Source organism: Penaeus monodon, unplaced genomic scaffold (genome assembly GCF_015228065.2).
Source record: "Penaeus monodon isolate SGIC_2016 unplaced genomic scaffold, NSTDA_Pmon_1 PmonScaffold_52, whole genome shotgun sequence".
NCBI classification, from domain to species: domain Eukaryota; kingdom Metazoa; phylum Arthropoda; class Malacostraca; order Decapoda; family Penaeidae; genus Penaeus; species Penaeus monodon.
Genome location: NW_023660107.1, coordinates 203,159 through 212,473, shown reverse-complemented (window position 1 = coordinate 212,473; position 9,315 = coordinate 203,159).

Below are 9,315 nucleotides of genomic sequence, written 5' to 3'. Positions count from 1 at the left end.
GTTTCCAGTGTTCTTAGAAAAGCCAGATGTCAGTGTTTTCAGTGCCTCTGAAGCCGGAATGTCAGTGTTTCCATGTTTCTACAAGTGGAAATGTCGTGTTCCAGTGTTCTGAAAATGTAATGTCGTGTTTCTCAGTGCTCTGGAACTATAATGTCAGTGTTCCCCAGTGTTCAGAAAGCGGAATGTCAGTGTTTCCCAGCGTTCTACAAATGGAATGTCAGTGTTTCCAGTGTTCTGAAACGTAATGCCAGTGTTTCCATGTTCTGAAAGCGTAAAGTCATTGTTTCCAGTGGTTCTGAAAGCGGAATGTCAGTGTTCCGTGTTCTGTTCTCAGGAGAATGTCAGTTGTTTCTAGTGGGCTGAGAGTGAAGTCATTGTTTCCAGTTGCCAAAAGTGTAATGTCAGTGTTTCCATATTCAAAGTGGACTGTCAGTGTTTTCAGTGCTCTGGAAGCAAATGTCTGTGTTCCAGTGCTCTAAGACTGAATGCCAGTTGTTCCCAGTATTCCAAGAGTGAAATGTCAGTGTTTCCATTGTTCTGAAAGCCGGGGAAAAAAAAAGAATGTCAGTGGTTTCCAGTGGTCTGAAAGCAGAATGTCAGTGTTTCCAGTGCTCTGTAATCGGAGTGTCATGTTCCAGTGTTCTAACAAGTGGAATGTCCATGTGTTTCCAGTGTTCTGAAAATGGGATGTCAGTGTTTTCCAGTGCTCTGGAAAGCAGCATGTTAGTGTTTCCAGTGTTTCAGAAAGCGGAATGTCAGTTGTTTCCAGTATACTCGCAAATTGAATGTCAGTGTTTTTCCATGTTTCTGGAAGTCAGGATGTCAGTGGTTTCCAGTGTTCCAGAACGCGGAAAAAAAATTTTTTTTGGTGGTTTCCCCACCCCCCCCTTATTTCCATGGCTCTGAGAGTGAATGTCCAGTGTTTCCAGTGTTGTGAAAGTGGGATAAATCAGTGTTGTCAGTGTCTAGAAGCAGAATGTCAGTGTTTCCAATGCTCTGAAGGAGCTGAATGTCAGTGTTTCCAGTAGTCGGAAAGAGGAATGTCAGTGTTTTCCAGTGTTTTTGAAAGCGGAATGTTGGTGTTTTCCATGTTCTCAAAGCGAATGTCAGTGTTTTATTCAGTGTTCTGCAAATGATGTCATGTTTCCAGTGTTCGAAGCAAACCGTCAGTGTTTCCAGAGGTCTGGAAGCAGAATGCCATGTTCCAGTGTTTCAGAACAAAAATGTCAGTGTTTCCGTCCCAGTGGTTCTCCAATGGAATGTCAATGTTTCCATTGTTCTGAATCGAAATGTCAGTGTTTCCATCAAGGAGATAGCGTGTTTCTGTGTTCTGAGTGGAATGTCGATGTTTCCAGTATTCGGTAAGTGGAATGTCAGGGTTTTCTATTGTTGTGAAAGTGGAATGTCATGTTTCCCAATGTTTTTTCTGCAAAGAGAAGGCAGTGTTTCCAGTGCTCTGAGTGTGGAATGTCAAATTTTCTCCAGGATTTCGGAAAGTGGAATGTCAGTGTTTCCAGTGTTCTGCAAGGATAATGTCAATGTTTCCAGTGCTCTCAAAGTGGAATATTATTGTTTGCAGTATTCCGAAAAGAGGAATGTCAGTGGGGGCTTCCAGTGTTGTGGAAGTGGAATGACAGGTGTTTCCAGTATTTCCGAAAGAGATTGTCAGTGTTTCCATGCTCTGAGAGCTGAATGTCCAGTGTTTCCAGTTATTCGGAAAGTGGAGTGTCAGTGTTTCCAGTCTTCGAAAGCAAAATGACAGTGTTTACTTGCTTTTGAAAGCGAATGTCAGCGTTTTCCAGTGTTCTACAAATGGAATGTCATTGGGTTTTCCAGTGTTCTGCAAACGGATGTTTCAGTTTCCAATACACGGGATGTCAGTGTTTTCTGTTTCTGAGGTGGAATGTCAATGTTGCCAGTATTCCGGAAAGTGATACAGGGTTTCTTGTTTGTGAAAGTTGAATATCAGTGTTTCCCAGTGTTCCTGCAGGAGAATGTCAGTGTTTTCCAAGTGGTCCTCTAAGAGTGATGTCAATTTTTGTTTCCAGTATTAGGAATGTGGAATGTCAGTGTTTCCAGTATTCTGCAAGGGGAATGTCTGTTTCCAGTGCTCTCAAAGTGAATGTTTTAGTGTGTGCAGTATTCAAAAGGAGGAAGTCAGTGTTTTCCAGTGTTGTGTGAAGTGGAATGTCAGTGTTTCCGTATTCCGAAAGTAGTTGTCAGTGTTTCCAATGCTCTGAGACACTGAATGTCGTGTTTCCAGTATTCGAAAGTGGAGTGTCAGTGTTTCAGGTTTTGAAAGCGGATGCGAAGTGTTTGTCCAGTGTTCTGAAGCAAAATGAACAGTGTTTACATTGCTCTTGAAAGCGGAATGTCAGCGTTCAGTGTTCTACAATGGAAGTCAGTGTTCCAGTGTCTGCAAACGGATGTCAGTGTTTCCAGTGTTCTGAGCGAATGTCCAGTGTTTCCAGTGTTTCTACATTAGAATGTGGTGTTTTCTGTGTTCTGAACGCGGATGTCGTGTTCCGGTTCTGGATGAGAATGTCTGTTTTCCAAGTGTCAGAAACGGAATGTCAGTGTTTCCATTTATACAAATGGATGTCAGTGTTCCAGTGTTTCTAAAGCGAAATGTCAGTGTTTCCAGTCAGGGAATGTCAGTGTTTTTCATTGCTCTGAGAGTGGATGTCAGTATTTCCAGTATTCGGAACGTGCATGTCCACTTGTTTCCAGTGCTCTGAGCAGAAATAGCTTTTTTTCCAGTGTTCTGAAACAGAATCTCAGTGTTTTTCCTGTATTCATGGAAGATGACTTGAGGAGCTGAATGTCAGTGTTTCCGTGTTCTACAAAGGTAATGTCAGTGTTTCCTTGCTCTGAGAGTACAGAATGTCAGTGTTTCCAGCATTCTGAAACATAATGTCAGTGTTTCCAGTGTTCTGTCAGCAGAATGTCAGTGTTCGCCCCCAGTGGTCTCGAACTGGACTGTCAGTGTTTCCAATGTTTTCTGAAAGCGAATGTAAGTTTTTTTCCAGTGATCTGAAAGCATAATGGTTATTGTGTTCCAGTAATTCGGTAGTGGAATGTCCCAGTGGTTTCCTCCATGTTCCAGAAATCGGAATGTCAGTGTTTCCAGTGTTGAAAACAGAATATCTCAGTTGTTTCCCGTTTCTGAAAGTGGAATGTCGTGTTTCAGTTTTCTTAAAACTGAATGGCAGTGTTTTTTCCAGTGTTCTGAAAACATAATGTCAGTGTTCCAGTTTATCTGAAAGTGGAATGTCCAGTGTTCCGTAGTCTAAAGGGAAGCTATGATTACTTTCAATTTTGATTGTAGCTCATGTTTACTCTTGTATTTTTATATCGCGACTAGTAAATGCAATGTCTAGTAATGCGATAATCAAAAACACTGACAAACTTCAGGTCAATCTTTTTAATACTCTTTAGGATTGTATTAAAATACCTTCTCGAAAAACTGACATTCCACAACTCAGAGCACTGGAAACACTGATATTCCGCTTCCAGAACGCTGAACACTGACATTCGACATTCGAACACTGCAAACACTGACCATTGCTGCTTTCAGAATACTGGAAACAATGACATTCTGCTCTCAGAGCACTGGAAACCATGACATTCCGTTTTTAAAACAACTGGAAACACTGACATTCAAATTGTAGAACAATGGAAACACTGACATTCCGCTTTCCAAAACATTGAAACACTGACATTCTGTTTTCAGAGCACTGGAAACACTGACTTCCGCTTTCCACACAAAAAATATTGACATTTCTATTTGTAGAACCAGAGAGGAGGAAGAGGGGAGGGGAAAACATTGACTATCGCTCTCAGAGCCTGGAAATACTGACATTCCGCTTTCAGAATAGCTGAAAACACTGATATATCACATTGTAGAATCTACGACCTGACATTCCGCTTTCGAACACTTGAAACACTGACATTCCGCTCTCAGAACACTGGAACCTGACATTCCGCTTTTAGAACATACTGGAAACAGCTGATATTCCACTTCTCTAGAGCAATGGAAACACTAACTTTTCTTTCTTGCTGGAAACGCTGACAGTTCCACTTTCAGAGCACTGGAAACACTGACCATTCCACTTTCCACGACCTGGAAACCTGACATTCCACTTTCCGATTACTGCAAACCCTGATATTCACTTGCAGAACACAGGAACACTGACATTCACTTTCACAACACTGGAACACTGACTTCCCACTTTCACAACACTGGAAACACTGACATTCAGCTCTCAGAGCACTGGAAACACTGACATTCTGGTTTTCAGAACACTGAAAACACTACGATTCCGCTTTCAGAACACGGAAAACACTGATATTCCATTTGTAAGAATACTAGACACTGTGACATTCCGCTTTCAGAACCTGAAACCTGACATTCTGTTCTCCAGAACACTGGAACCTGACATTTCCGCTTTTAGAACACTGGAACACTGATATTCCCTCTCATAGCACTGGACACTACTTTCCTTCTTGACTGGAAAACTCTGACATTCCACTTTCAGATACTGGAAACACTGACTTCCACTTTTCCGAACACTGGAACACTGTGACATTCCACTTTCCCGATTACTGCAAACACTGATATTCCAGCTTGCAGAACCGGGAAAACTGACATTCCACTTTCCAACACTGGAAACACTGACATTCCACTTCAGAACACTGGAAACACTGACATTCCACTTTCCGAATACGGAAACACAACATCCACTCTCATAGAACTGGAAACACTGACATTCTGCATGACTGTAACACTTAATTCCGCTTTCAGAACACTGAAAAGTGACATTCCATTGTAGAACACAGTAAACACTGACATTCCGCTTTTCAGAACACTGGAAACTGACATTTCTGCTTCCAGTGCACTGGAAACTTGACAATCCGCTTCAGACCACTGAAAACACTGACATTTCCGCTTTCAGAACACTGCATCCAGAGACTGGAACACTGGCATTCCTTTTTCAGAACACTGACAACACTGGACATTCCAGTATTTGTAGAACGCTGAAAACACTGGCATTTCCGCTTTCAGAGCCTGAAACATGACATTCCATTTTTCCGATACTGGAAACACTGACATTCAGCTCTCAAGCACTGAAAACACTTGACATTTCTGCTTCCGAGAACACTGAATACTTTTCGGAATAACCGGAAAACACTGACATTCCACTCTCAGAGCAACGGAAACACGGACATTTTCCTTGAGAACACTGGAAACACTGACATTCCCCGCTTTCAGAACACTGGAAAAACTGACATGAAGCTTTCAGAAAACACTGGCATTCCCTCTCAGGAGCACTGAACACTGACATTCCATTTCCCGAATACTGGGAAACACTGACATTCCACTTCAGAACACTGGAAACTCTGGCATTCCGTTTTTCAGACACTAGAAACACTGACATTCCGCCTTTCAGAGCACGGAAACACGGACATTTTTCCTTGCAGAACATGAAAACACTGACATTCCGCTTTCAAAACACTGGAAACACTGAACATTCCGCTCTCAGAGCACTGAAAAACCCTACATTCCGCTTTCAGAATACTGGCAACCCTGACAATACTTTGTAGAAACACTGTAAACCCTGTGACATTTCTGGTCTTTCAAAGGATTTGAACACTGACATTCTGCTTTCAGAACACTGAAACACTGACCTCCCGCTTTCAGAACACTCTAGAACACTGACACTCCACTTTTTGGAATACTGGAAAACACTGACTTCCACTCTCAGAGCACTGGAAGCACTGAACATTTGTGCTTCCAGAACAACAGGAAACAATGACGTTCCCCTGCATACACTGGAAACACTGACATTTCAAATTCGAATACTGGAACACTGACACTCACTCCACTCTCAGAGCAATGGAAATAATGAACATCTGCTTTCAGAGTACTGGAAAACACTGACACTCCGCTCTCAGAGCACTGGAACGATTTACATTCCCTTTGGAGAACACTGAACCTGACATTTCCCATTCGACAATGGAAACCACTGACATACTGCTTTCAACCGGGAACACTGACATTCTGCCTTTCATACACTGGAAACACTGACATTCTATATGTAGAACACTGGAAACACTGCACTCTCTTTCAGAACACTGGAAACACGACATTCCGCTCTAAGAGCAAGTAGATACTTGAACATTCCGCTTAGAACACTTGAACGCTGACATTCCATTTGTAGAAGGACTAGAAACACTGACATTCCGGTTTCAGAACACTGGAAAACGCTGACATTCCGCTCTAAGAGCACTGGAAACACTAACTTTCTCCTTGCAGAACACTGGAAACACTGCATTCCGCTTTCATGCACTGGGAGACACGGACATTCCACTTTTGGAATACTGGGCAACTGACTTTCCACTCTCAGAAGACTGGAAACCCTGAACTTTGCTTCCATAAACAAAGGAAACACTGACATTCCATTTCACAAATCAACACTGGAAACACTGACCTCCACGTTCGAATACTGGAAACACTGACATTCCTCCATCCAGCACTGGAACACTGACATTTCCTTCCAGAACTCTAGAAACACTGACATTCCATTTGTAGAAACATTGAAAACACAGACATCCTGCTTTCAGACACTGGAAACGCTGACATTCCCACTCCCAAAAAAAAAAAAAATCAGAGCCACTGGAAACATGATATTCCCTTTCCAGAACCTGGAACCTGACATTTCCATTTGTAACCTGGAAACCTGAATTCCATATTGTAGAACCTGGAAACACTGACATTCCGCTTTTAGATCATGAAACACTGCATTCTTGCTTCCATAACACAGTGAAACACTGGACATTCCATTGTAGAACACTGAAACACTGACATTCCACTCTCCGAACACTGGATTACACTGACTTTTCTGCTTCTAGAACACTGGAAACAATGACATTCCGCTTTCAGAACCCTGGAAACACTGACATTCTGCTCTAGACACTGGGAAACACCTGACCTTCCGCTTTCAGAACACTGAAACAACACTGGCTATTCCACTTTCAGAACACAAGAAAACACTGACATTCCATTTGTAAAAAACTGGAAACACTGACATTCCGCTTATGAACACTGAAAACATTCGGTTTTCAGAATCACTGGAACCACAAGCATTCCACTTTCCAAATATTTGAAACACTGACATTCCACTCTCAGACACTGTCAAACAACTGACATTCGCTTCCAGAACACAAGAAACACTGACATTTCACTTTCACATAACTGGAACACTGACATTACCACTTTCCATGCTCAGATCACTGGAAACATTCACATTTCTCCTTCCAACACTGGAACACGGACATTCCACTTTCAGAACACTGGACAGACTTCCCCTATCTGTAGAACACTGAAACATTCCACTTTCCATGCTCAAGAGCGACTGAACTTCACATTCCTCCTTCCAGAACACTGTAAACACTGACATTCCGCTCTCGAGCACTGGAAACACTGACATTCTGCTGTCATAACACTGTAAAACACTGATATTCTCCTTTCATAACATTAGAAAAAAAAAGAAAAACACTGACATTCCACTTTCGGAATACTGAAACACTGACATTTCATTCTCAGGACTATGTAACCCTTCCACATCCTCCTCACATTCTGCTCTCAGAACACTGGAAATACACTTCCATTTTTTGTTTTGTAGAACACATGAAACTTGACATTCCCCTTTCAGAAAACTGGAAACCTGACATTCTACGTCCAGAAACACAGGAAGCACTGACATTCATTTTTAAGAACACTGGAAACACTGACATTCCACTTTCCAACCTAGAAATATTCCACTTTCAGAACCTTACACTCTGACATCCACTTTCCGATACTGGAAACACTGATATCCGCTCTCAGAACACTGAGACAATGACATTCTGCTTTCAGAACACTGGAAACAGTGATCCATTCCGCTTTCAGACACTGGAAACACTGACAATTCCATTTGTAGAACAATGTAAACACTGGCATTCTGTCTCAGAACAATGGGAAACACTGCCATTCCACTCTCAGAACCCTGGAAAACACTCGAACACTGGAAACCTTACATTCCATTTGTAGAACCCTGGAACACTGCCATTCCATTGTAAACTTTGGAAACACTGGACATTCCACTTTCATAGCACTGGAAACACGACATTCTGCTTCCAGAACACCAAGAATACTGACATTCCACTCTCAGGCACGGAAAACCTAACTTCCGCTTTCAGAACATGGAAATAGTGACATTCCGTTTCAGAACACTGGAAACACTAATATAAACCATTTGTAGAACACAGAAACGCTGACATTTCGCTTTCATATGTTGGAAACCTGACATTCCCTTTTCGTAATACTGGAAACAGACATTTCATTCTCAGAGTCCCCCAGAAAAAAACCCATGGAAACATTCACATTCTCATGCAAACACTGGATACCTGACATTCCGATTCATCACACTATAAACAGAAATTCCATTTGTAGAACCTGGAAACATTGATATTCCGCATTCAGAACACTGTAAACACTGACTTCCTTGCTTCCAGAACACAAGAAACACTGACAATCCACTTACAGAACACTGGAAACACTGACACTCCCTTTCCGCAATACTAAACCACTGACATTCAGCTATCAAGCACTGGAAACATGACATTCTGTCTTCCCCCCCTCCCCCACCCCCCCACCACCCCCCAAAAACCCCTCAGAACCTGGAAACACTGACATTTGTCTTTCAGCCACTGAAACTCTGACATCATTTGTAAACCTGGAAATACTGCTTCTGCTTTCAGACCACTGGAAGCGCTGACATTCCACTCTCAAAGCCTGGAAACACTGACACTCCACTTTCCGAATACTGAAACACGACAGTCGCTCTCAGCATCACTGGAAATAATGACTTCTGCTTTCAGACACTGAAACACTGACATTCCGTTTTCAGAACACTGGGAGAAGACATTCCATTTGTAGAACACAGGAAACACTAACATTCCACTTTCACAACACTGAAAACAGTGACATTCTACTTTATGATACTGAAACACTGACATTCCGCTTGTCGAGCACTGGAAACACTGACAATCTCCTTGACTGGAAACACTGACATTCCGTTTTTCAGAACTCAGGAAACCTGGACATTCCATTTGTAAATACTGGAAAACACCTGACATCCTGCTTTCTGAACACTGGAAATATAGACACTGACATTCCGCTTTCAGAACACAGGAAACACTGACATTCCCATTTGTAGAATCTGGAAACCCACTGACCATTCTGCTTCCAGAGCATGGAAAACCTGACATTCC